This window comes from Mobula birostris, chromosome 5 (assembly GCF_030028105.1).
Source record: "Mobula birostris isolate sMobBir1 chromosome 5, sMobBir1.hap1, whole genome shotgun sequence".
In the NCBI taxonomy this organism is placed as follows: domain Eukaryota; kingdom Metazoa; phylum Chordata; class Chondrichthyes; order Myliobatiformes; family Myliobatidae; genus Mobula; species Mobula birostris.
The window spans coordinates 33905618-33932309 of NC_092374.1; the positions used below are offsets into that span (position 1 = coordinate 33905618).

The 26692-nt window shown below is 43.1% G+C and overlaps 1 protein-coding gene across 5 annotated transcripts in view; it reads left to right on the top strand.

The window, feature by feature from the left end:
• The first annotated feature begins 3084 nt into the window (after positions 1-3084).
• lhfpl2b (LHFPL tetraspan subfamily member 2b) overlaps positions 3085-26692 on the top strand; it is a 204328-nt gene continuing 180720 nt past the window's right edge. For 4 of the 5 annotated variants that reach the window (XM_072257843.1, XM_072257846.1, XM_072257844.1 and 1 more), the window contains exons 1-2: positions 3085-3232; positions 7572-7631. The gene's annotated coding sequence lies outside the window, so the exon portion shown is untranslated. Of the gene's footprint in view, positions 3233-7571; positions 7636-26692 lie in introns of all 5 variants that reach the window. The other variant, XM_072257845.1, reaches the window with a different exon arrangement.

Below are 26692 nucleotides of genomic sequence, written 5' to 3' on the forward strand. Positions count from 1 at the left end.
TTTGTCACCTACTCTGTCTCATTCCCTAAGGGAAGATCTAGTATTGTGTTCTATCTAATTGGGACTTCTGTGTACTGAATAAAGAAACTTTCCTGAACATATTTGACAAACTCTTTCCTATCCAGCCCTTTTATAGTATGGGAGTTCCAGTCAATACATGGAAAGTTAAAATCACCTACTTTCTTCGTAATCTTATGTTTCTTACGACAGTCTGCGATCTCTCTACAAATTTGCTCCTCTAAATCCCACAGACCATTGCGTGCTGTATAATATAATTCCAAATGGGTAATCTACCATACCAAACTCTAACATAACCACGCAGTTAATCTGATGTACCATTATAGTTTGTCCCCTATTACCCTTGTTAATGCATTGCACTGTAAACACTTTAATCCACTTTTTATAATGCTGTTTACATTGTAAATGCATGTTGGTATTTGCACATTTCGGCACTTTTTATTCAATATCTGTAATTTGTCCTCTAACTTTATTTTTTGAAATTCTTTATTATTGTTCAATGTTACTTTTGTTGCTTTTCGCACCAACGCGCAGCAACAAATTCCAAATGTATGTTAACGTATATGGTGAATTGATCCTTGATTCTTGTTGATTTTTTATCCCGCACCATCTTCTCATGAAGTAGGATGTAGCAAACAGAGTCAACACATAACTTTTAATCATACTATCATCAATGTTACCTATAGAAATGAATTTGACAATTTATCACGTATGATAAAGACTCTCTTTAAAGGCACACTCAGCGTTTCAGAAACAACTCCTTCCCCTCCGTCATCCGATCACTGAATGGACAATGAGCCAACGAACACTACCTCAGTATTTTTTTCCTCTTTTTGAAGTAATTACTTAATTTAATTTTCTTTTCTATGTATAATTCTTATTGTAATTTATAGTTTTTATTAATGCAAAACAACAAATTTCATGATAAATGCCAGTGATATTAAACATGATTCTGAGGCAGATACTGTTTATCAAGCACATGGCTGCTGGATGTATTCACTTTATTCTTTTATAATTGGGAATTGTATGTGAGCAGTTGAAATTAACCCTAAATAAATAGGATATATGACTCAAATTCTGCTGCTCTATTTCTCCCTTGGGTGACCACTTTTGAGACTATGGAATAAGTTACAAGCTAAGTGACAAATTAGCTGAACTAACAGTCAACCAAACATAGCAGACTAAATGAGTATGACCAATGATGTACTCCTACCTCTGCAGACTGCAGAGCTTTGAGTAATCATTCTCTCACAGGCTGTTACATTGCTCATGGACTCACTTTATTATCTCACTCAACTCCCTTCTTTTCCTTGATATGTAGACTCCCGTCACTGTTGAGGGGCGCTTAATGAACAACTTAACCACAAGCATGATTCTAGCAAGTTTTAGCAGACCGCAAGATTAGCTAGCCATCTGACACATAGGTTTCATGGCAACAACACTACATGTCAGCATCATCACAACACTTGACCATTGCAGGGGTAAAGTTGCAAAGATTACACCTTATATGTCACATAACAGGAAGAACTTGGTCAAAAGAAGTTTCACAACTACAACTCTTTTTGACACTGCAGAGAAGTGGCAGTAGCACTTTCTTTCATATAGGAAAACATCATTTTCCTGTATGAAAGAAAGGAACATGGTGCTTATAAAATTGAAACATGTAACTCGTAGAAATAAAAAAAACAAAATCATAACACTGGAAACTCAAGACAAAAGCAAAAACTTCTGAATTATGACACTTCAGAAGAATATGTATGTGAAAAAAACAAGAAGCAGAGTTTCAGTTCAAGACACTCGTCATAGTAGATATTGGCTTTTCTCAATTGTCTTTCTTTTGTCATTAACTTGGAAGACTCCATTATCGTGCTCATATTTAATGTGTTTTAATATATTGAATTAATTTTAGAAACATCAGACATTACATTGTGCTGCATCTAGCTGGTTCAAAACATTGTGCTCGCAAAGTCCTAAATATATTTCACCCTTTTCACCAGTCTTTCTACGGAGGCATCAAGACTAGACTGTTCTGCTTCCCCTTTTCTGTGCGTTAGCTGGTGATCTTCACACACATTAAGACATAATAAGACAAACAAACCTTACCAAGTAGGAAGGGCAGCAGATTGCGGACTGCAGACTTAAGAACCAACTTGCTGTAATGGAGGAGATCTGAAAGAGTGTGGATAATTTCACTTCACACTGAGAACTGTGAAATGCTGGAGTGCACTTCTAGGATGAATGATTGGAACAGGAACCATGTCAACTTTGAAGAATATAATTGGGAATATATTGGGTGCTTGAAAGGGTAATGGGATTTGGCATGGAAAGTCAAAAACATCTGGTACTGTAATTATGAAACAAACCAGGAAATGCTGGAAACACTCAGCGGGTCAGGCAGCATCTGTGGAAAAAGAAACAGTTAATGTTTCAGGTTGAAGAAGAAATTTGGGATGATTTGAGGGTAAAAATTTATAGGGATTAGAAAAGTCAAGGTGTGATTTTATATTATCTCTTTTTATAGGTAAAAAGGCGACTTTTGGTTTGCCATAACACTGATTGAGGTGTTTGGTCAAACGGGCTGCTGTTCAGTAAATTTACTTAATCACAACCCATGCCACACCAGAACCCTCGCTGTTCCTTTCATTTCCTGGCACATAAACGTAGTTTCTTGCAGCATATTTTCTGCCGAAGGAAAGTTGTCATTTTAAGCAGAACTTGAAAAGCATCATCTGGAAATAAAACTTATCGTCAAAGTGTAACGGTATTTCGGCCTTTCCTGCAGCTGCAGTCAATAATCAGTAATCAAAACGTTGGAATAGACCATTTTATCCTCAATATTCCTAAATTATATTTCCATGTATGTCACATACATACAAGTAACTCGAACCAGGGCTTTTTTATTGATTTTCCCCTGACTGACTGAACTACACGGATACACAGCGTTTCCCAGCTGAGCTGGTTGCAAGTCAGTCTCGCGGGGAACTCCCCCCGTGCCCGGAGGGAGGGGGAGGGGAGGGGAGGGGAGGCGGAGGCGGAGCAATGACTTCATTGGATTCCACCCCAGCCTGCATGTGTTTTGGGAGAGTAAAGAAAGGAGGTGGGAAAGAGGGCGGTCTGCTCGGTGAAGACCACTCATTGAAGCGCTTAGAGCGGCGAAGAGAGGGCATCGAGGTGGAGTAAGCGAGAAGAGCCCTCTCTTACCCCGGGGTAAAAGGTAAGTGAGGCTGGACTGAGTCTTGGAGCTGAATGCCAAGGCAAGGAGATGTACTGCGGTAACAGCGAACCCGGAGTGTGAGAAGGCGCGAGCGCCGAGACTGGGACGGTGTCAGGAACGCTTTGCCCGCCCGGTAGGCTGGGAAGTTTGTACTGTCAGAAGGTGAGGGACTGGTGCGAGGTTTTTTTTAATATAATTCAAATCCCGAAGCTAGAGGACCGGAGGCTGAAAATCCACCATAGTAAACTGAAAGGCGCGAAGAAGCTGGGGTGAAAGTTTGCAGCCTGGGCAATCGCTGCAAGTATGTACGTGTGTGAGAGAGGGAGCCATCCAGAAGCTGGGGACCGACTTTGTCCCGGGGATAGGATGCACCGAGTGCCGAAGGCATCGAGTGAATGAATGGAGCCCCGCTCGCAGTCTCTGCTCCAGCTGCCTAGAGCGTTTCGGGGATGGGTTCCCGTACCGGGAGCAACGGTGAGGGGGTGCGGAACCGACAGACCGGAGCACTGAGGTTCGAGTGCTCCCGGGGACGAACAATAGAGGAAGAGAGGGGTTCCTTTCATCTGGAAATTTGCACAGGCGGGTACGCTCATAGGAAAATATAACGTCGCAATCTGCTCTTTTCTTGCCACGATTCGCCGCGGAGCGAATCAGAGCAGAGACTGAATGCGATCTGGGGAGATGGGAGTTTCTGACATCTGCTTGGATTAGCAGATCGGTGTACGTGACCTGTGCATCTTGTTGGGAGAGGGGGAAGAGCAGGAGGCTGCTGTAGTTAAACTCGGGACAGTTCCTGGGTAACCGAGGCCCGTCTAGTCCCTGGGGCGGTTTCACGAAAGGGCTGTTACGCGTACGTAAAGAAAAACGGCTGATGCTCGAGTAACGGACAAAACTGCTGGAGGAGCAACTCGGGGTCAGACAGCAACTGCATCGGTTCTAATGAAGGACTTCGACCCGAAAGGCCGACAGTTCCCTCCCCCTCAGATGCTGCACGACCCGCTGAGTTCTTCCAGCAGACTGTTTGCAGATTTAACGTGCGGGCAGCGGCCAAGGAGCTCTGCCCATGATGAATCTGGTCACCGGGTCGTTTGATGTGGTGCATCGATACTTCGGAATCTGAAGACTGCAGGGCCACTTAAAAAGGTTGATTTGATTACAAACTTGCCTGGCAACATCAAAGGGGCTTTGTGTGTGTGTTGTTGGGGGGCGGGCGGATAGATGGCGAAGAATCCAGCTCGAGATAAGGAAGCGGTAGATCAAAGATCTCCTATCTGCTATGTTGGACCTGGACTTTTCTGCAGATTAGTCTTTGATCTATTGATAGTAATTAATTCTGTGGCACGAAAGTCACCGCGGATCAACGACGGACTGCCCGGGCCAAACTAAAACTCAACCATGTTTGGAAAAAGACCATTTCAGAATGACACACGAGGGCAGTTCCCGCATTTGACTTAAATTTTAGAAGGTGACCTGAGGCTTTTTCTCCTGTTCCAAACAAGATGCACAGTTTCCCAAGGATTAGGGGTTCAATACATAGAGGTTTAATGCAAAGAATTATTTTCAAATAAGAGGCACTTTGCCTGGCGCTCCCCTCTCTGGGAAAGACGCTGGCTGGCTGCTGTTTTCATTGAACCCAGCTGAGGTAATGAAAAGGGCAGTGGGAATGGAGGCTTACTGGAGTTCACGCTGCTTCTCTCCTTTCCTTGACCCTTGTTGGGGGAGTAGCTAGATATACACACACAGATGAGAAAATGACAAATATTGATTTGTTCACTTTTACAGTCATTTCTGTGTACAGTCCTAATGATGGGATCTGGTGAAAAAAATTAGACAACTTGTGAATCACTTCAAGTCACAAAATATGGTTTTAAAATAAGCGTTCAGTTTTTGAATGTGACCATTGGACAATTGCTATGATAGAACACAGAAATCTGCAGCACATTACAGGCCCTTCAGCCCGCAATATTGTGCTGACCATGTAACCTACTCTAGAAACTGCCTAGGATTTCCCTGTCACATAGCCTTCTGTTTTTCTAAGCGCCATGTCTCTTAAAGGACCCTATTGTTCCACCTCCACCACCGTCGCGGGCAGTGCATAACACGCACCCACCACTCTCTGTGTGACATCCCCTCTGTAATTACTTCCAAGCACCTTAAAACTGCCCCCTTGTGTTGGCCATTTCAGCCCTGGGGGAAAAAGCCTCTGGCTGTCCACATAATTAAAGAAAAAGGCAGTTTCTCTCAACCTAGCAAACTACTTGAGGTGTTACAGGAAGATCATTTTGGTCCTTGAATGTATTGCACTTACCTTATTCTTTAAGGGAAACAATCTAAAAGATAAATTAAAAGAATGATAAATGATCTATTAAAGCATTTATAAAAGCACTTTTATATCCTTTTGGTACATTGGCTTATTGTCACTTGTACTGAGGTACAGTGATAATCTGTACTTTATACCATCCATATGGGTAATTTACTTATTATATCAACTCATTGAGGAAGGACAAGGGAAAAGCAATAAAGAAAGTGAAGAATAAAGTATTGCATTACAGAGAAAGTGCAGTTAAGGTGGACAAGTAGAGATTTAGAAACACTGCATAGCAACAGGCTGGCCCTTCAAGCCCAACGTGCCTGTGCTGCCCAGTTACAGCCGTGTGACCAATTAACCTAGTAACCCATACATCTTTGCAACGTGGGAGAGAACCTGGAGGTCACAAGGAGAATGTACAAACTACTTGTGTACGGTGGTGGGAATTGAACCTGGGTCACTGAGGCTATAATAGCGTTGTGCTTCTGTGTCACCCCAAACTGCAAGGCCATACCAAGGTTGATTGTGAGTTCAAAAGTCCATCTTATTGTACATGGGGTGGGGGGGGGACTTCAATAACTCAGTGGGATAGAAGCTGTCCATGAGTCTGGTGATATGCCCTTTCAATCTTTGCCTTGATGGGAGAAAGTGAAGAGGGAATGTGCCAGAGCAAATGGGATCCTTGATTGTATTGGCTGCTTTAATGAGGCAGTGAGAAGTGTAGTCAGAGTCCATGGAGGGGCAGCTGGTTTTCATGATGTGCTGACTGCCCGGTGTCCGCACCTGCGGCCTTGAGCAGGGTAGCTGTCAGACCAAGCTGTGATGCAGCCCAATCTGATGCTTTCAATGTATTTCTCATCTTTACACCTTAAATGGCACCTCTGAGGTGCTGGGTGGAAGATGTGGCAGCCAATTTGCTCTCAATGAGCTTGCATAGAGATGTGATAATAATCAGGTGATCTATTTTAAAGACATTGACAGAGTAGTAAGCTATTTGCATTTGATTAGCAGTGTCAAGATTCAAGGCAGTTTAATGTCGTTTCCTGTACACAAGTGTCAGGAAAAATAAATAATGGTTACTCTGGATCTGATGCAGCACAAAACAAACCCAAAAGATAATAAATAATACACAAATATAAATATGTAAGATAGCTTATATACATTGTATGTCCATAAAGTGATGCTAGGATGTACATAAGATGACTGACAGGAAATAATAAAGTAGTGGTGAAGTTAGTGGTTGGAACTGTTGATCAGTCTTACTGATTGGGGAAAGTAGCTGTTTTTGAATCTGATGATCCTGGAATGGATGCTACCTAGCCTCTTCCCTGATGGAAGTGGGAGAAACAGGCCATGAGCAGGGTGCATGCGATCCTTCGTGACGTTACTGGCTCTTTTTCTTCCTTTTTTTGGGGGGACCTTTCTGTATAAGTGTCCTTGATGGCGGGTAGGCTAGTGCCAGTGATGTGTTGGGCATTTTGACTACTGCAGTGCAGTTTCTGTACCGAGCAGTGATGCAGTTTGTCGGGATGCTCTCTACAGTGCACCTGTAAAATGACCTGAGAATGGATGTGCAAAGTCTAGCTCTCTTCAGCCTCCTCAGAAAGTTGAGGTGTTGGTGAGCTTTGACTGCATAAGCTTTGTTCTGAAACCGCGAAAGGTTATCTGTGATGTGCACTCCCAGGAGTATGAAACTGCTTGTAGTTTCCACTGCTGTGCTGCCAATGTAAAGAGGGGTGTGAGGTCTGAGTTCTCCTGAAGTCAATAACCATCTCCTTTGTCTCACTGACATTAAGGATCAGGTTTTTTGCCTGGTACCAGGCCTTGAGCTCTTCCACCATCTCTCTGTAGGCTGGCTGCCTCATAGGTGTTGGTGAAGAGCCTTACACTGTTGAGTTATCAGTGAACTTGATGTGATAGCTTGAGTGTTTGGCTATACAGTCAGGTGTGTGTATATCAATACCATAATGGTGTATTGTGTTAAGTTAGATATTGCAGCATATACAGTGATGTTTATTTGTTGTTTCACAGCTCTGGAATGACACAGACCGAAGAAAATTATGAAGACCTTTCTCACATGACTGAGGAAAGGTTGGTAAGATGTCCAGCTGATACATTATTCTGCTTGCTTTGTGAATTTGTTGGCTTGGGTTTGAAATTGAGCCATTTACCAAGTCATTCATGTAATTGGGCCTCTGCTGATTGGAACAAAATGAAGCTAAGTACCAACAGGAACAACCAGCAATATGAAATCTTTGATGATTCAGGGGTTGTGATCTCTTATTGCTTCCATATTTTGATATGTGTATCAATGTATTATTGAAAAGTTGCCAACCATTAATATAGTCATCGAATGCAACTGTATTGAAGTGATTACTGAGGGAACCTGTACAAAATCAAGAACAGATATCCTTCTCGAATTTTTGTGAATGTTTATTTAGTTATGCAGTGTGCATTTGAAAGCTTGTTATACATTTAATTTCTTTGGTCTTATGTTTGAAACATCAACATTTTTGTAAGGCTTTGTATGTCAGAGGAGAATGGTAGAATCAGCTATGGCGGGGAGGGGGGGAGATGTCCCCCTATCTGTTTCTCCTTGACCTTTTACTTGTAGCTGCCAAATGATAAAACTCTACAGAATTGACTGGTTGACAACTTTACAGAATTAAGCAATTTTTAATCAGTGCATTCTTCAATCAGAACACTGAGGGATTTTTTTTTGGGTCAGTACATCACAAGTTTGGTAATGAGTAAAACTGTTACCTGCTTTAAATTCAGGAAAAGTATGAAAATGTATCTATTATTAATGGTGGCATAGATCTTGTGTCCTTGAAAATGTGTGGCTGAACCACTAGAAGGATTGATGCAGTCCTGATAGTGAATGAGTTCCAGGATTTAAATTCAGTGGGAGTAAAGAAGTGGGGATGTGTTTTCAACTTGAGATAGCATATGAGAGAACAAGTTGGTTGCAATAGTCCCACAGGGTATCGAACTTGCACACTTTAAGATACAGCGTCAAGTAACCCCTTCCAGACCATTGAGCTGTACTGCCCAGCAACCCCTAATTTAAGTAAAGCCTAATTACGGGACAGTTTACAATGACCAGTTAACTTTGGTCTTTGGACTGTGGGAGGAAACCGTAGTCCGTGGGAGAAAATCCACATGGTCACAGGGAGAATGTACAAACTGCTTACAGGCAGCAACAGGAATTGAACCTGAGTCACTGTTGCTGTAAAGTGTTGTGCTAACCACTATGCTACCGTGATGCCCCAATGTAGCCATTGCATTAAACTTTTTCTCGGTCAGACCTGGTCCGAGGGTGTTGCTGGTCGGTAGAGAGCTCTCCACGTGATCCTCAATGACTCCATTCAGAGCAGGGCTTCTTGGTGTCGAGCAGTTACTCTCACTGTAACTGGGATTTGAGTCTGGTGGAGAATAAAACTACAATATTTGTGTTACAGGTTCATTTTGCCCATCGTTCCTTTTCAAGTTTACTGATGCGATATCTGTGTTTAGTTGGGGGCACTAACAGAGTGGTTAAAATTCTAGAGATTTGAATCTTGAAGTGATATAGCTATTTATTGAAAAAAAACTGGAATGAAAAGTCAAAGTTTAAAGTAAATTTATTACTCCAAAGAGCGCTGTCAGGTCATTCTTACCCTCTGGCATCAGGCTCTATAATGAGTCAACCTAGAGCTGGGAAAGTGATGACCTGTTCAGCTGCTTGAGGTAACATATTTATTCTTTCTTACTTCTCCTCTAATATTTGTGCACTTGTAATGCTACTGTGATACTGTAATTTCCTTTGGGATCAATAAAGTATCTGTCAAAGTACATGTATGTGACCATGTACAACACTGAGATTTATTTTCTTGTGGGCATGCTCACTAAGTCCATAATAGAATATTAGCCATAGTAGAATCAAATGAAATATACTGTAACAATGACAGAGGAATACTGTATTGTTGAGTTGAAACCTATTGTAGTTGTATATCCAAATCTACCCTGAATTCATTTGTGGAGTGTTAGTATAAGAATCAAGACCATTTTATATTCCTAATTGCCGTTAACTCCAGTGCTGCGAGTTATAGGGTGTAAAGTCACAAGACTTCAGAACAAGTAGGAATAGCAGATTTTCTCTCCTAGATGGTATTAGAAACTAGATGTATTTTTAATGATTTAGTAGTTGCATGGTAACCATTACCGATGTTAGCAATTTATTCTGGATTTGATTGATTACCATAATTTAAATTTTGTACTTGTAGGTCCAGATCATTAGTTTAATAACTTGCCCCTTAGTATCTGATTTGACAATCTCATAAAATACAAAGACATGCCTAAAATGAGAGTGTTGTCTCACTGATGTGTCCATCACTAACCTGGCACTGTTACAGAATCCTGTTTTTAATACTGATTCAGCCATCGTTGTTTTAGCATGTATTCTGTTTCTCAAGCAAGATGCATCCACCAGAGGTATGGAGGGGGACAGACTGGTTTTTGGTTAAGCCTCTGAGAAAGATTCTGATGTCAAGTAGCTGACTGTCCTTTATGAATTGGTACTGTACATGTTGAAGGGCAACTGGAAATGCAAGGGTATGGATTATTCTGGGTGGCAGAATTTATTACTGAGGAAGAAAACTGGCTTTGTACTACTGCCACTGACGGGACTGGCTGGGTCCTGTTATCTGTTGGTGACATAAGTGGTCAGCAACAAGCTGAACTGTTTCGGCCATATGTAACACAAACGATTGAGCCGATGTGGGATGTAAAACTACTTCACCAGATGTCTGTTGAAAATGCACTAACGGTATTACTAGGAGTGGCAATAGCAAGATCCTTATGGAGATGAAGGCTTCTCCATATACAGAGGACATTTTCCAACTCGTTGGTGTGGGGTTTTCAACAGACTGGCTTCAGAACACACCTAGTGGCTTAAAATGCGAGATGCTATGAGCTAGCGAAAGGATTATATCACAGCTCGGAGTAACTTCCTTGTCCAGCATATCTCTTTGCCGTTGACCATGGCAGGCACCAAGCAGGTCAGTGCTGGTTCAATAACAGAGGAATAATCTGTGGAATTTGTTGCCACAGGCGGCTGTGGAGGCCAGGTCATTGGGTGTATTTAAGGCAGAGATAGAAAGGTTCTTGATTAGCCAGGGCATCAAAGGGTATGGGGTGAAAGCAGGGGTTTGGGGGTGACTGGAAGAATTGGATCAGTCTATGATTGAATGGTAGAGCAGACTTGATGGGCGAATGGCCCACCTCTGCACCTGTATCTTATGGTCTTATGTACAGAAAGGTGCTGGAAAAAAGTTAGCAATGGCATGAAGGACCTTGCAGACCCTGCTTACAGACTGTTTGTCTCACTCCCATCAGAACAGAGGCTGCACAGCATCCACACCAGGACCATTTGACTCAAAAGCAGGTATTCTTCCCCCCCCCCCGCACTAAAGTTGATCAATACTTCCACCCGCTAAACCACCCCACTAGCACCTACCACCATGACATACACATTATTTAGCATCACTTTATGTACAGACAATTAGTCTATGTATATAACAGTTGTACATTGCTTTTATATATGTACTCGTTTTGTTTATTGTGCTTTTTAATGCTGCATTGGATCTGGATCACAATCATTTCAGTCTCCTTTACACTTGTACTGAAGAATGGCAATAAAGAATTTTGAATCTTGTGTTTTTCTTTCATTCTTCCCCTTGCCTGTTCAGTTATGGAAGAAGTTACCTAACATTGTGGTAATTTTACAATTTATATAACAGTAAATTCCTACTCTTTCTGCCAGTCGTCCATTAGGCACTGAAATTAGGTACCATTAGGTACCTCATTTTGCTCAAGTTTAATGCCTCCGAAATAAGTAGAGGAAATCTAACAGAAAATGAATGTGGTTAGCACACCTGTAGGCATAACACTGAAGGATTATACAACTAATCATTGTAACACCAATTGAAACATGTATCATTACAAACAATAACCACAGTGTTAAATAATTGTGTTGAGCAATCAGGTCTAATGAGGAGTTGCCCACACCATAATACAAATGCAATGTGTCAGCAGATTTAGCCCCAGGCTGTTGGGAAAAGCTCAAATGGAAATCTAAAGGAAAGAGCATGTCCTAACCTGGAACTTCAGTGCTGCTTCAGATAAAAATCAGGACAACAGGAGAAACAAATATAGTCTGTGCACGTTCAGTTCATCTCCATCTGCCAATTGAAGTCAGACCGCAAATTGCTTGGAAACACTCTTCTTTTGTGCAATACATCTTTAATCTATTGACGACCAGACTTTATTTTGAGATACAGTACACAGTAGTAAATAGAAGAGGTAAGAATTCACACCCTAAGCTACTCCTTGTGCTGGAATACAATCCTGCTGCTCAAGCAACGAAGTCAAAAATAAAGAGAGAAAGACAAGAGATTCAACAGTTGCTCGAAATCTTGAGGAACACCTACTAAATGCTGGAGGAACCCAGCAGGTCTGGCAACATCAGAGGGGAATAAACGTTTGATGGAGTCTCAGTCCGAACCATCAGCTGTTTATTCCCCTCCATTGATGCTGCCTGATTGATGCCATTGTCAGCAAATACTTTCACATGCTCAATGCCCTGAGGGGAACACCTGAATGTATTGAAGTGGATGCAGAAATAGCCCTCAGCAAGACAACGGGGTGACCCGTTGGGGCACTCTTTGAGAGAAGGGTAGTGCAGTCTGATGTGACCAGAATGGACATCAAATTTTCCTGAATGCTATTGGTATCACTTTGCTTTGGAAACTGAAGTAGAAAACCACAGTTTATTAAAGAAGAATGACGTGTAGCAAAGCAAATATAGCTGCTCCTCATTTAACGAAGGACACTTTTGATGGCTTCATTTCTGGTCTATCTGCCACCCTTGTGCATCTTGTTGTCATTCTGGAGATGTGCAGTCCTTTCATCCCCCATCTCTTCATCTCTTCTGTTTGTTGTTTGTCTCTGATCCTGGAGAATTGCATGCCTCTCCTCCTGTGTCTCTTCTCTCATCTTTTTTTGTCCTGACGCTTTGATCCTGGAGTCATGCAGCCCTGGCCTGATCCAATTCTTGTTCTCTCCCTCTCCTTGCCGCTTCCCAATGACATTTGGCGTCATCTCTTGACCACGCGGCATAATTAGGCTAACCATTTTTTTCACTCTAATATTGGATAGAAGATACAAAGCAGTAACACCAAAGTATGCTGATTATTCTCGATGATGTTGTTGGCGCTCTCCTAAATGGATGTGATATAGTCACCACTGCCCTTTGACTGCAGCAAAGGGTTTTATGGGGTGTCTCGAAGTACGTCAGTACAATAAGATTTAATTATCTCTTATTGATGGGTGGCAGTTAGATCTGTCCCAATCCTGCACATGCTGATGGTGATCAACAGAATGTGACCCCTCGAAATAGAGCTGCCCTGCCCTTTTGCTCCGGTAGGTGTCGCATGCTTCGGGCTGTCGTGTCCTGATTTCTATGATGGCAGATTGGCTCTCGGATTAAAAGGGAGCCTGTTGATTTTTGCAAATGAGCAATTTTATACGAATAATAAACCCTAAACTTTGCATGCATTCTGTAAGTTAGCGCATTTTAATTCGATTTAGCCAAAAAAATGCTGCTGTAATGCACTGTTTGCGCTAATTGGAGGTCACAAACAGATAGAGCATGAGAGGTTTGGTATTATACTAGATAGAATAAGGTCTGAAAGCAGATTGGCCAGCTGGCCCTGATGGAATCACCACCCCCCCCCCCCCCCAAGCGGAGGAAGGGACTGTTCTATGCAAAACAATGCCTCATATTTAACAGTTTTAAGGGTTGTGATTACTTATACAGACCAGAGAGACCTCCGATCAGTGCTTCTGTTTAAAAGACTCAGTAATTTTGAAACAGGTCCAAAGCTTGGGCCAGTTTAGGCAAGATGTTAAATTGTATGTTTACAGATGAATTGCATGGTTGCTAGAGAATAGCAAGGGATCTGTAAAATGTAGCTTTATCATCACTAAGGTTAATCTTTTTTAAAAAAATGTGAATTTCAACAACTCTTTGATAAAGTGCTGTACCACGTTGGTATCTGTGGGCTGACTATAGGATGAATGGTGAATTGTTTACATTTGAATACATGAGGGACTGGTATCAAAAGGTACTGGTTCTGCACAGTAATGATGTCCCACAAAGATGTGTCCAACACTCACTATTCTTCACCTCAAATTAGCATGAAGGCAGTAACAGAGAAGTGGGAACCTTGTCTACCTGTGTAAGTGTTAAGACCCCTCGGGGTTCAAACCCATGCTGCTGATGGGATATCTATGAGTGCTTTGGGTATGGGTTTGCCACATATTCAATCAGGCCAGAGGCTACTTTCCACGAGATTGTCAGAGAGTCAGCAAATATTTCAGCCCTGTATTTTGTACTCATGCACTGCACTCTGAGGATGTTAGACCATAAGACTATAAGATATAGGAGCAGAAGTAGGCCATTTGGCCCATCATGTCTGCTCTGCAATCCAATCATGGGCTGATCCAATTCTTCCAGTCATGCCCACTCCCCTGCCTTCTCCCTATACCCTTTGGTGCCCTGGCTAATCAAGAACCTATCTATCTCTGCCTTAAATGCACCCAATAACTTGGCCTCCACAGCTGCTCATGGCAACAAATTCCACAGATTTACCACCTTCTGACTAAAGTAATTTCTCCATATCTCAGTTCTAAATGGACATCCTTCAATCCTGAAGTCATGCCCTCTTGTCCTAGACTCCCCTACCATGGGAAATAACTTAGTCATATCTAATCTGTTCAGGCCTTTTAATATTCGGAATGTTTCTATGAGATCCCCCCTCATTCTCTTGAACTCCAGGGAATACAGCCCAAAAGCTGCCAGACGTTCCTCATACGGTAACCCTTTCATTCCTGGAATTATTCTCGTGAATCTTATCTGAACCCCCTCCAATGTGAGTATATTCTTTCTAAAATAAGGAGCCCAAAACTGCACACAATACTCCGTGTGGTCTCAAGTGCCTTACAGAGCCTCAACATCACATCCCTGCTCTTATATTCTTTACCTCTAGAAATGAATGCCAACATTGCATTTTCTTTCTTCACCACCGACTCAACCTGGAGGTTAACCTTTAAAGTATCCTGCACAGGGACTCCCAAGTCTCTTTGCATCTCTGCATTTTGAATTCTCTCCCCATCTAAATAATAATCTGTCTGTTTATTTCTTCCACCAAAGTGCATGACCATACATTTTCCAACATTGTATTTCATTTGCCACTTCTTTGCCCATTCCCCTAAACTATCTAAGTTTCTGTGTAGGCTCTCTATTTCGTCAACACTACCCACTCCTCCACCTATCTTTGTATCATCAGCAAATTTAGCCAAATATCCATTAATACCGTAGTCCAAATTATTGACATACATTGTAAAAAGCAGCAGTCCCAACCACCCCTGTGGAACTCCACTGGTAACCGGCAGCCAGCCAGAATAGGATCCCTTTATTCCCACTCTCTATTTTCTGATGACCGGCCAATGCTCCACCCATGCTAGTAACTTCCCTGTAATTCCATGGGCTCTTATCTTGCTAAGCAGCCTCATGTGTGGCACCTTGTCAAAGGCCTTCTGAAAATCCAAGTACACCACGTCTACTGCATCTCCTTTGTCTACCCTGCTTGTAATTTCCTCAAAGAATTGCAGTAGGTTTGTCAGGCAGGATTTTTCTTTCAGGAAATCATGATGGCCTTGGCCTATCTTGTCATGTGCCTCCAGGTACTCTGTAATCTCATCCCTAACAATGGATTCTAATAACTTCCCAACCACTGATGTCAGGCTGACAGGTCTATACTTTCCTTTCTGCAGCCTCCCACCCTTCGTAAATAGTGGAGTAACATTTGCAATTTTCCAGTCATCTGGTACAATGCCAGAATCTATCGATTCTTGCCTCCGCAATCTCTCCAGCTACTTCCTTCAGAACCCGAGGGTGCATTCCATCAGGTACAGATGATTTATCCACCCTCAGACCATTAAGCTTCCTGAGCACCTTCTCATTCGTAATTTTCACTGCACAAACTTCACTTCCCTTACACTCTTGAATGTCTGGTATACAGCAGACGTCTTCCACTGTGAAGACTGATGCAAAATACGCATTCAGTTCCTCTGCCATCTTTGCATCTCTCATTACAATATCTCCAGCATCATTTTGTATTGGTTCTATATCTACCTTCGACTCTCTTTTACCCTTTATAGTCCTTGATGGTCAGGTAGACTGGTGTTGGGCAATTTTGACTTCCTGTGTAGAGCCTTCCTGTCTGCCACAGTGCAGTTTCTGTATCACACAACCATGCAGCATGTTCGAATGCTCTCCACTGGTCATATTGGTTTGCATAGACCAGCTCTCCTCACCCTCATCAGAAAGTAGAGGCATTGGTGAACTTTCTTGACTGTGGAGATTGTGTTCTGGGACAATGAGAAGTTGTGTGAGATGTGCGCTCCCAGAAGTTTGAAACTGGTCGTATTTTCCACTGCTGTGTTCCCAATATGAAGAAAGGGTGAATGGTGCAGGTTTTCTTGAAATCAATAACCATCTCCTTTATTACACCAAAAAAAAGATTCAGAATTGATTTAAATCCTTAGAGTTAATATGATGTAATAATTCTTTCCATAGCTGAATTGTCTCAGTAATTAGGATGAGTAAAAGGAATTGGTGAATTATTCTATCAAACAAACAATAAGGAAGTGGTAAAGAACAACGGCAGTTTAACAAATTTTACAAAAAGTTAGAAAAAAAATTGGACCAAAATCATAAACTTAGAGCAAAGTCATTTAAGAATAAATCTGGAAACACTTTTACAAATGATGCAGGAATTTCATTTCCCGAATGTCTTTAGATTCTGAGTCCATTGAAATTGTCAGGGCTGAATTTAATAAATGTTAAGGAAATGACTCGCATGGGATGTGGATCAAAGGTAAGTAAAATGGATTTGAAGTACAGATCAGATTGAAAGGTAGAAGTGTTTCATCTCTCTTTCTTTTGGGTTCCATTGCCAGATGAATAGAACACGAATCAGGAGAGCACTTCCCCCTCCTCTCTGTTTGGAAAGCGTGACCATTCCTCCACCTTGCTTCTGCCTGCCTACAGGCAGAAACTAAAATGGGGAAGCAGCCATAGTGAAATCCATCTACTGCTGGTCCAACTAATCAGGCTCAATGTTACAGGACTGCTTTGACAGCATCGCCTGGGAGGTATTTCAAGCTGAGAACATCTCCGAATATACAGAAGTGGTCACAAGCTTCATTTGGAAGTGCATTGTTACCCAAAAGTTGGTCTGGGTCTACCCAAACCAGAAGCCTTGCATAAATAGTTCAGTGCCCTTCAAGGAATAAAGCTTTCACCGCTGGAGACCAACAGGAGCTCAAGAGATGCCACTACAATTTATGTAGAGCCATCAAGGTGGCAAAGTGGCAACACAGGGTCAAAATCCAGTCACAATTCTGTGACAATGACACACGCAGCGTATGATAAACATAGAAATATAGAAATCTACAGCACATTACAGGCCCTTCAGCCCGCAATGTTGTGCTGACCACGTAACCTATTCTAGAAACTGCCTAGAATTTCCCTACTGCATAACCCTCTTTTTCTAAGGTCCGTGTACCTCTCTAAGAGTCTCTTAAGAGACCCTATTGTATCCGCCTCTGCCTCTGTCGCTGGCAGTGCATTCCACACACCCACCACTGTGTGGAAAAAACTTGGCTCTGACATCCCCCTTGTACCTACATTTAAGTACTTTAAAACTATGCCCTCTTGTGTTAGCCATTTCAGCCCTGGGAAAACGCCTCTGGCTATTCACATGATCACTGCCTTTCATCATCTTGTACACCTCTATTAGGTCACTTCTCATTCTCTGTCCTTCCAAGGAGAAAAGGCCAAGTTCACTCGGCCTGTTCTCATAGGTCACACTCTCCAATCCGGGCAACACCCTTGTAAATCTCCTCTGCACTCACTCTATAGTATCCACATCCTTCCTGTAGTGAGGTGACCAGAACTGAACACGGTACTCCAAGTGGGGTCGAGCTAAGGTCTTGTATAGCTGTAACATTACCTCACAGCTCTTGAACTCAATCCCACAGTTGATACCAACACACCATACTCCTTAGCAACACTGTCAACCTGTGCAGCAGCTTTGAGTGTCCTGTAGGCGTGGTCCCGAAGATCTCGCTGATCCTCCACACTGTCAAAAGTCTTACTATTAATACTTTGTCTTCAAATTGAACCTACCGAAATGAACCACATCACACTTACTTGGGTTGAACTCCATCTGCCATTCCTCAGCCCAGTTCTGCAATCTATCGATGTCCCGCTGTAACCGCTGACAACCCTCCAGACTATCCACAACGCCCCCAACCTTTGTGTCATCAGCAAACTTACTAACCCACCCTTCTACTTCCTAATCCAGGTCATTTTATAAAAATCACAAAGGGGGGGGGGGGGGGGGAATTCCAGAACATCCCTGCAGAACATCACTAGTCACTGTCCTCCATGCAGAATATGAACCATCCACAATCACCCTCTGCCTTCTGTGGTCAAGCCAATTCTGGATCCACAAAGCAAGGTCTCCTTGGATCCCATGCCTCATTACTTTCTGAATGAGCCTTGTATGGGGATCATTATCAAATGCCTTACTGAAATCCATATACACTACATTCACTGCTCTACATTCATCAACGTGTTTTATTACCTCGAAGAATTCAGTTAGGTTTATATGGCATGACCTGCCCTTGACAAAGCCATTCTGACTATCTGGAATCAGATTAGGTCTCTCCAAATGCTCATAAATCCTGCCTCTCAGGGTCTTCTCCCAACAATTTGCCCACCACTGCACACTATCGCGGACTTGAAGAGGAAATGCATCAGTACAGTCAATGTTGCCACCTTGCTCCCAGATGAGCTAAATGTTTTTTGCGCTCAATTTGAGGTTGATAAGACTGAACCTCTGACGAGAGCTGGCAACAAGACCTGCTCCTTGGCCATCTCCGAGGCTGAGGTACGTAGAATATTCCAACACGTGAACAGCTGCAAGGCAATAGGGCCAGACAGCATCCCAGGGTGGGTCCTCAAAGTGTGTGTGGTGTGTTTACAGACAGTAGTACCCCCGTGTTTCATATCATCCATCATTGCCCCTGTACCTAAGAAAGCCAAGGCAGCATGCCTGAACGATTAGCGCCTTGTCGCACTCACCTCAATTATAAGCAAATGCTTTGGGAGGCTGGTTAATGACTACATCTGCAGTATGCTACCACCCACACTGGACCCCCTACAATTGCCTACTGATGGAACCAGTCTACGGATGACACCATAGCCACAGCACTACACACCGTCCTCACTCACCTGGAGAAGAGGGATGCATATGTCAGAATGCTGTTCCTGGACTACAGCTCAGCATTCAATACCATAATTCCTGTCAAGTCTGGAGGGAAGCCCAGAGACCTTGGCCTGCATCCCACCTTGTGCAGCTGGATCCTAGACTTCCTATCAGATCACTGGCAGGTGGTAAGGATGGGCTCCCTCACCTCTGCCCTTCTGACCCTCAACACAGGTGCCCGCAGGGTTGTGCCTGAGTCCCCTTCTCTACTCCCTTTACACCCATGACTATACCGCCACACAGAGCTCCAATCTGCTGATCAAATTCACAGGTGACACGACATTGATTGGCCTTATTTCTAGCGGTGATGAAACAACCTACAAGGAGAGGTTGACACCCTGACACAGTGGTGCCAAAATAACAACCTCTCCTTCAATGTCCAAAAAACAAAAGATCTGATCGTGGATTACAGGAGGAACGGAGACAGGCTCGCCTTGATCTACATCAATGGGACTGCAGCTGAGAGGGTGAGTAGATTCAAGTTCCTCGGTATACACATCACTGAGGATCTCACCTGGACTGTACACACTGCCTGTGCGGTGAAAAAAGCACAACAGCGTCTCTTCCACCTTTGGTGACTGGAGAAGTTCGGCATGATACCCTAAATCCTCAAGACCTTCTACAGGGGCACCAATGAGTGCATCCTGACTGGCTGTAACACCGCCTGGTACGGGAACGGCAGACGCAATCTCAATGGCTGTCCATGCGGCATTAGATCACCTGGACAACACAAACACCCATGTCAGTATGCTGTTCATAGACTATAGCTCAGCATTTTATACTATCATTCCCACAATCCTGATTGAGAAGTTGCAGAACCTGGGCCTCTGTACCTCCCTCTGCAATTGGATCCTCGACTTCCTAACTGGAAGACCACAATCTATGAGGATTGGTGATGACATATCCTGCTCACTGATGATCAACACTGGCGCACCTCAGGGGTGTGTGCTTAGCTCACTGCTCTACTCTCTATATACACATGACTGTGTGGCTAAGCATAGCTCAAATACCATCTATAAATTTGCAGACAATACAACCATTGTTGGTAGAATCTCAGGTGGTGATATGCCAACTAGTGGAGTGGTGCCGCAGCAACAACAGTAAGATGAAAGAGCTGATTGTGGACTTCAGGAAGGGTAAGACGAAAGAACACATACCAATCCTCATAGGGGGATCAGAAGTGGGGAGAGTGAGTACTTTCAAGTTCCTGGGTGTCAAGATCTCTGAGGATCTAACCTGGTCCCAACATATCGATTCAGTTATAAAGAAGGCAAGACAGCGACTATACTTCATTTGGAGTTTAAAGCAATTTGGTATGTCAACAAATACACTCAAAAACTTCTATAGATGTACTGTGGAGAGCAGTCTGACAGGCTGCATCACTGTCTGGTACTGGGGGTGGGGGGCTACTGCACAGGACCGAAAGAAGCTGCAGAAGGTTGTAAATCTAGTCAGCTCCGTCTTGGGTACTAGCCTACAAAGTGTCCAGGACATCTTCAAGGAGTGGTGTCTTAGAAAGACAGCACCCATTATTAAAGACCTCCAGTACCCAGGGCACACCCTTTTCTCACTGTTACTGTCAGGTAGGAGGTACAGAAGCCTGAAGGCACACACTCAGCAATTCAGGAACAGCTTCTTCCCCTCTGCCATCCGATTCCTAAATGGACATTGAACCCTTGGACACTACCTCACTTTTTTAATATATGGTTTTTTGTGTTTTTTAAAATCTGTTCAATATACACTGTAATTGTTTTACTTATTATTTTTATCTTCTATATTATGTATTGCATTGAACTAAGTTAACAAATTTCATGACACATGCCAGTGATAATAAACCTGATTCTGATTCTGAACCTTGCCGGGGGGAGGGGGTGTGGGGTGTGTGTGTTTGCATTTTTGTCCCACTGAGGATCTAGGAAACCTGGCATTTCCAGTTTGCCTTTCTGGTTTAAGATGGCACTGGTGAAACATAGACACAACTTGCCGGTAGGAAACAAAATAAAACTATAAATTGCTGTATTAATCACATTTTTTTCTTGGATACAATCACTGCAATCAATAGCCTGTAACTTCCTTTTTGGAGATGAGCCCATACAACCTGGTATATTTTTTTTGTGTGGAGTGAACTGGAGTGTCAAAGGTGCAGGATGGTTGCAGCATAGTGGGTACAGGCGGACTGGGGGTGACAGGGCCAGGCCCGAGAGTGGAGGATGAACCGGTGTTTGGCTGCTGCTGGACTGGATTTGGAGGTGATTCGATGTGGCAGAACCAAGGCGAAGGGCTGGGTCCAGCAGTGAGGTTTGTGGATTTAAATGCTGGGGCAGGGTATTGAGGTCGGTATTCAGCTTGCTGCTCCGCAAGGTTTACACATTTCTGTACAGAGCTAAAGTTGTGGCCTACAACTGATGGACTTCTGGATCGCCTGCAATGATGACTGGCTTTGTGGCTGTGAACTTCAGTTCTGAATGTTATTTTCTTAGTTTTATGTTTGTATAATCTGCATATTGAGTGTTTGGTCTTTTTTTAATGTGTTCTGTTGGGTTTCTTGGTTTGTGGCTGCCGGTATGGAGACGAATCTCAAGGTTGTATATAATATACGTACTCCGATAATAAATGTACTTTGAACATTGAATTTTCTTTCCCTGCTTTAGGTTATTAATGTAAATAGTAAACAGTAGGGGGCTGACAACTGATCTGTGAGGAAATCTATTCATTACATCATCCAAACATGAAAAGAATGAAGTGTTCTATCCCATGAGGATATTTGGACAGTTGTTGTTATCATTTAATAAAGAAAGTATTATCTGTTGGAAAAGAAGAATGCTGAAAGATGCTGTGATGGGGAATGATTGGAGTAGAGCAGGGGTCTCCAACCATTTTTGCACTGCGGACCGGTTTAATATTGACAATATTCTTGCGGACCATGTGGAGGGGGTGGGGAGGTGTTCAAGTAGGGTTAAACTCACCTCAACATGTTTTTTTTTACAGTAAGGTTTGCCAACTTTCTCACTCCCAAATAAGGGACAATAGCAGTCAAATCCCGGGACACATTACCCCAGGAAAGACTACCATGACCATGAAGCCTTGCGCGGGCACCTGTGGCATATGCGTGAGATGTGCGCATGCACGTATGTGCTGATTTTTTTTTTCCCCACTAATCGGTTTTGCCTTCATCTTCCTGACTATACATACATTATTTTTACTTTATATAGGCTATGTATTTATATTATTCTTGCTTTTACTATACGTTAGTGTTATTTATTTTCGGTTTTATGTGTTATTTGGTATGATTTGTTAGGTTATTTTTTGGGTCTGGGAACGCTCAAAAATTTTTCCCATATAAATTAATGGTAATTACTACTTTGTTTCACGCTATTTCGGCATGAAAGTTTTCAGAGGAACGTTCTACCTGAGCGGGGGAAATACGGGACAAACCAATTTAGCCCAATATACGGGATGTCCCGGCTAATACGGGACAGTTGGCAACCCTATGTTCAAATTCAACAGTGTGTGACAGGGAATGAGGAAAGGTGCAGCTGACTCATATCGTTTCCTCATGGCCCGGAAGCACATGCTTTGTGGCCCGGTGGTTGGGGACCGCTGGAGTAGAGAACCCCACTATGTTTTATTGCAGGAGGGTTGGAGTTCAGAAACAGGGAAGTATTTCATTGTAAGCAGGTTTGAAGTATTGTTACTCTTCTACAGTGTTCAGGTGAGGCCACACCTGGATTTCTGTGCACGATTTTGTTCCCTTATTTAAGAAAGGATGTATTATATTTGAGGCAGTCTAAAATAGATTTACTGGGTTAATTTCTGGGATGAGAGGATTGTCCTGTCACAAGCGGCTAAAGAATTGAATCTACATTCTTTGGCACTTAGAAGATTGGGGGGTGATCTCACTGAAACATACTACAAGATCTTTTTGCGGGATTCCAGGCTAGCTGGTGACGAGGGACTAAGGCTACGTCCACACTAGTCCGGAAAATTTTGAAAACGCCGGTTTTGCGTAAAAACGATAGGCGTCCACACCAGGCATTTTTGAAAATACCTCCGTCCACATTAAAACGGGTATTTGGGCGAGTCTCCTACTGGGCATGCGCAGGACACACAGAAAACAAGCAAAGAGGAAACGGTATACTTGGTGCGCGTTTGTCCAGTTACAGACTAGAAGAACTTAAAATGAAATTGCCAAACGATGGACAGCTATTGGCTCTCGCACAGGAGGACTTGAAAACTAAAAAAAAACAAATACTGGAATGTATAGAGGCAACCGACAGGGAGTTCACGGATAGTATGACCCAGCTGACGATGAACATTGAGAAACAGACCAACTCTGTTGCAGAGGGATTTGCAAAGATGAGGAATATGATGGCTCCCCCCCGCCCCCAGTACTTGTCACCGCCGCAATACCAGCCTCTCAGCCACTACAATAACTACACATACAGACACACAGACCCCCCCCCCGGGTGGCCCCACCAACATCTTCCCCACTCTCACAGAGGGGTCACCCTGGAAACATTTCCTACAGCCATCGTCTCTTCACCGATGAAAGGGACGACAGGTTTTTTTAAAACCTCTCTGGAGAGCGTTTTAGAAAAGCTCCGTTTTTGGGGGAGAAAAATGCCGTTTTAGTGTGGACGGAGGGTCAAAATGAAGAGGAAAAGCTTTGGTTACAGATTTATCTGGTCTAGTGTGGACGTAGCCTAAGTTACAAGTTTAGAGGGAAGTTTCAGAGGATGCGCATTTAAGGTGAGAGGTTAAGATGCAAGGAGATGTGTGGGGCAAGTTTTAGAGTGGTGGGTGTCTGGAATGCATTGCTTAGGGTGGAGACAAAGGGAAATGCAATAGAGGTGTTCTAGATGCTCTTAAATAAGCATGTAAATGTGTAGAAAATGGAAGAATCTTGACACAATGTAGGCGGAAGGGATTAGCTGGGCGTTTGATTACAGTGTTGTGGGCCAAAGGTCTGTTACTGTACTACATTTATGTTCTTTTTTTAAAGCTGAGGTGCATGAGAATTTCTTGCAGAGGGTGGTGAATCTTTGAAATTTGCTTCTCTGGATCATTGTGAGTACTTAAAGAGGAGGTAGACAGATTAGCATAGAAGAAGAAATGAGGGGGCTAATTACACTGAACAGCAAAGTAGCTTTAGTGGCCTAATGGCTTCCTGCTTCTATTTCATATCTTCAGTGGGAGACCAGCGCAAGATCGGGTGTGATTGGCTGACTATCTTTGACTATGCTGTCTACTCTAGGATTCTATGAATATATACAAAACTGGTAATTACATGTTTAAATATAGGACACTTAGGAAAGTTTGCCAGTTTCTGCTCTTTCTTCCATTTAGCTGTTTAAGTAAAACTGATTAGGCACAGAATCTGTCAAAAATTGAATACAATTTATGATTTTTCTTTTACTATGTGATGTAATCCCATTTTAGAACTGATTTTAAATAGACTCCAAAAGTGTTTTAAACATACAAATTAAATCGTTGTATAGTCTGACACACCCTTGCTACAGCATAGGATGTAGTCATATCCACCCACCAGCAGCACAACCTATTGGCCACCACATCACACGCCGTGCCATCCTATAACGCACGCACATTTGACCAACATGTGCATGGTCTCCTACCCACAAACCTATATCCACAACACAAAAGCAGAGAAGCCCCCACCTATCCTGCTAGAATACTTGGCACTGACTTAGCTATCTCTACCATTTGAGACCCTGACTCTAAATATATTGGATTATCTCATGGATCAAGAATTTCTTCCTCTGAGATTCAGTCATATGAAATCATTGATCATAGATGCCAGAAGAAACTTTTTTTTTGAAACTCTAAATGAATCAAACATGTTTAATGCTTGGTCTGTACTGAATTAAGGAAGTTCAGTCAGGGTGGAGCAAGGGTGTCTATAAAACCATAAGACACAGGAGCAGGATTGAGTCTGCTCTGCCATTCCATCATGGCTGATTTATTATTCCTCTCATTCCCATTCTCCTATCTTCTCCCTGTAACTGTTGACACCCTTACTGATGAAGAACCTATGATCCTCTGCTTTAAGTATACCCAATGACGACCTTCACAGCCATTCATGGCAATGAATTCCACAGAACCTTCACTCGCTAGCTAAAGAAATTTCTCCTCATCTGTTCTAAAGGGACATCTTTCTATTCTGAGGCTGTGTGCTCTAGTCCTAGACTCCTCCTTTATAGGAAACATCTTCAGCACATCCACTCCATCTAGGTCTTTCTATTTTTCAATAGGTTTCAATGAAATCTCACCTCCCACCTAGTTTTTCTAAACTCCAATGAGTACCTGTGTTTGCCTGTAGTATCATTTTGGAGCTTTAAAGAGAAAATAGTGAGAATTGTTTTCTCTGATTCTAGCCCAATGATAACAACAGGAATTCTGCAGATGCTGGAAATTCAAGCAACACACATAAAAGTTGCTGGTGAATGCAGCAGGCCAGGCAGCATCTCTAGGAAGAGGTGCAGTCGACGTTTCAGGCCAGGACTAACTGAAGGAAGAGTGAGTAAGGGATTTGAAAGTGGAGGGGGGAGGGGGAGATCCAAAATGATAGGAGAAGACAGGAGGGGGAGGGATGGAGCCAAGAGCTGGACAGGTGATTGGCAAAAGGGATACGAGAGGATCATGGGACAGGAGGTCCGGGAAGAAAGACGGGGGGGGGGGGGGACCCAGAGGATGGGCAAGGGGTATATTCAGAGGGACAGTGGGAGAAAAAGGAGAGTGAGAGAAAGAATGTGTGTATAAAAATAAGTAACAGATGGGGTATGAGGGGGAGGTGGGGCATTAGCGGAAGTTAGAGAAGTCGATGTTCATGCCATCAGGTTGGAGGCTACCCAGACAGAATATAAGGTGTTGTTCCTCCAACCTGAGTGTGGCTTCATCTTTACAGTAGAGGAGGCCGTGGATAGACATGTCAGAATGGGAATGGGATGTGGAATTAAAATGTGTGGCCACTGGGAGATCCTGCTTTCTCTGGCGGACAGAGCGTAGGTGTTCAGCAAAGCGGTCTCCCAAGTCTGAGTCGGGTCTCGCCAATATATAAAAGGCCACATCGGGAGCACCGGACGCAGTATATCACCCCAGCCAACTCACAGGTGAAGTGTTGATGTCCAGTCCCTATATACTTCCATCCCCCATCAGGAAGGTCTCAAAGCTCTACGCTTCTTTTTGGATTCCAGACCTAATCAGTTCCCCTCTACCACCACTCTGCTCCGTCTAGCGGAATTAGTCCTTACTCTTAATAATTTCTCCTTTGGCTCCCCCCACTTTCTCCAAACTAAAGGTGTAGCTATGGGCACCCGTATGGGTCCTAGCTATGCCTGCCTTTTTGTTGGCTTTGTGGAACAATCTATGTTCCGTGCCTATTCTGGTATCTGTCCCCCACTTTTCCTTCGCTACATCGACGACTGCATTGGCGCTGCTTCCTGCACGCATGCAGAGCTCGTTGACTTTATTAACTTTGCCTCCAACTTTCACCCTGCTCTCAAGTTTACCTGGTCCATTTCCGACACCTCCCTCTCCTTTCTAGATCTTTCTGTCTCTGTCTCTGGAGACAGCTTATCCACTGATGTCTACTATAAGCCTACTGACTCTCACAGCTATCTGGACTATTCCTCTTCTCACCCTGTCTCTTGCAAAAACGCCATCCCCTTCTCGCAATTCCTCCGTCTCCGCCGCATC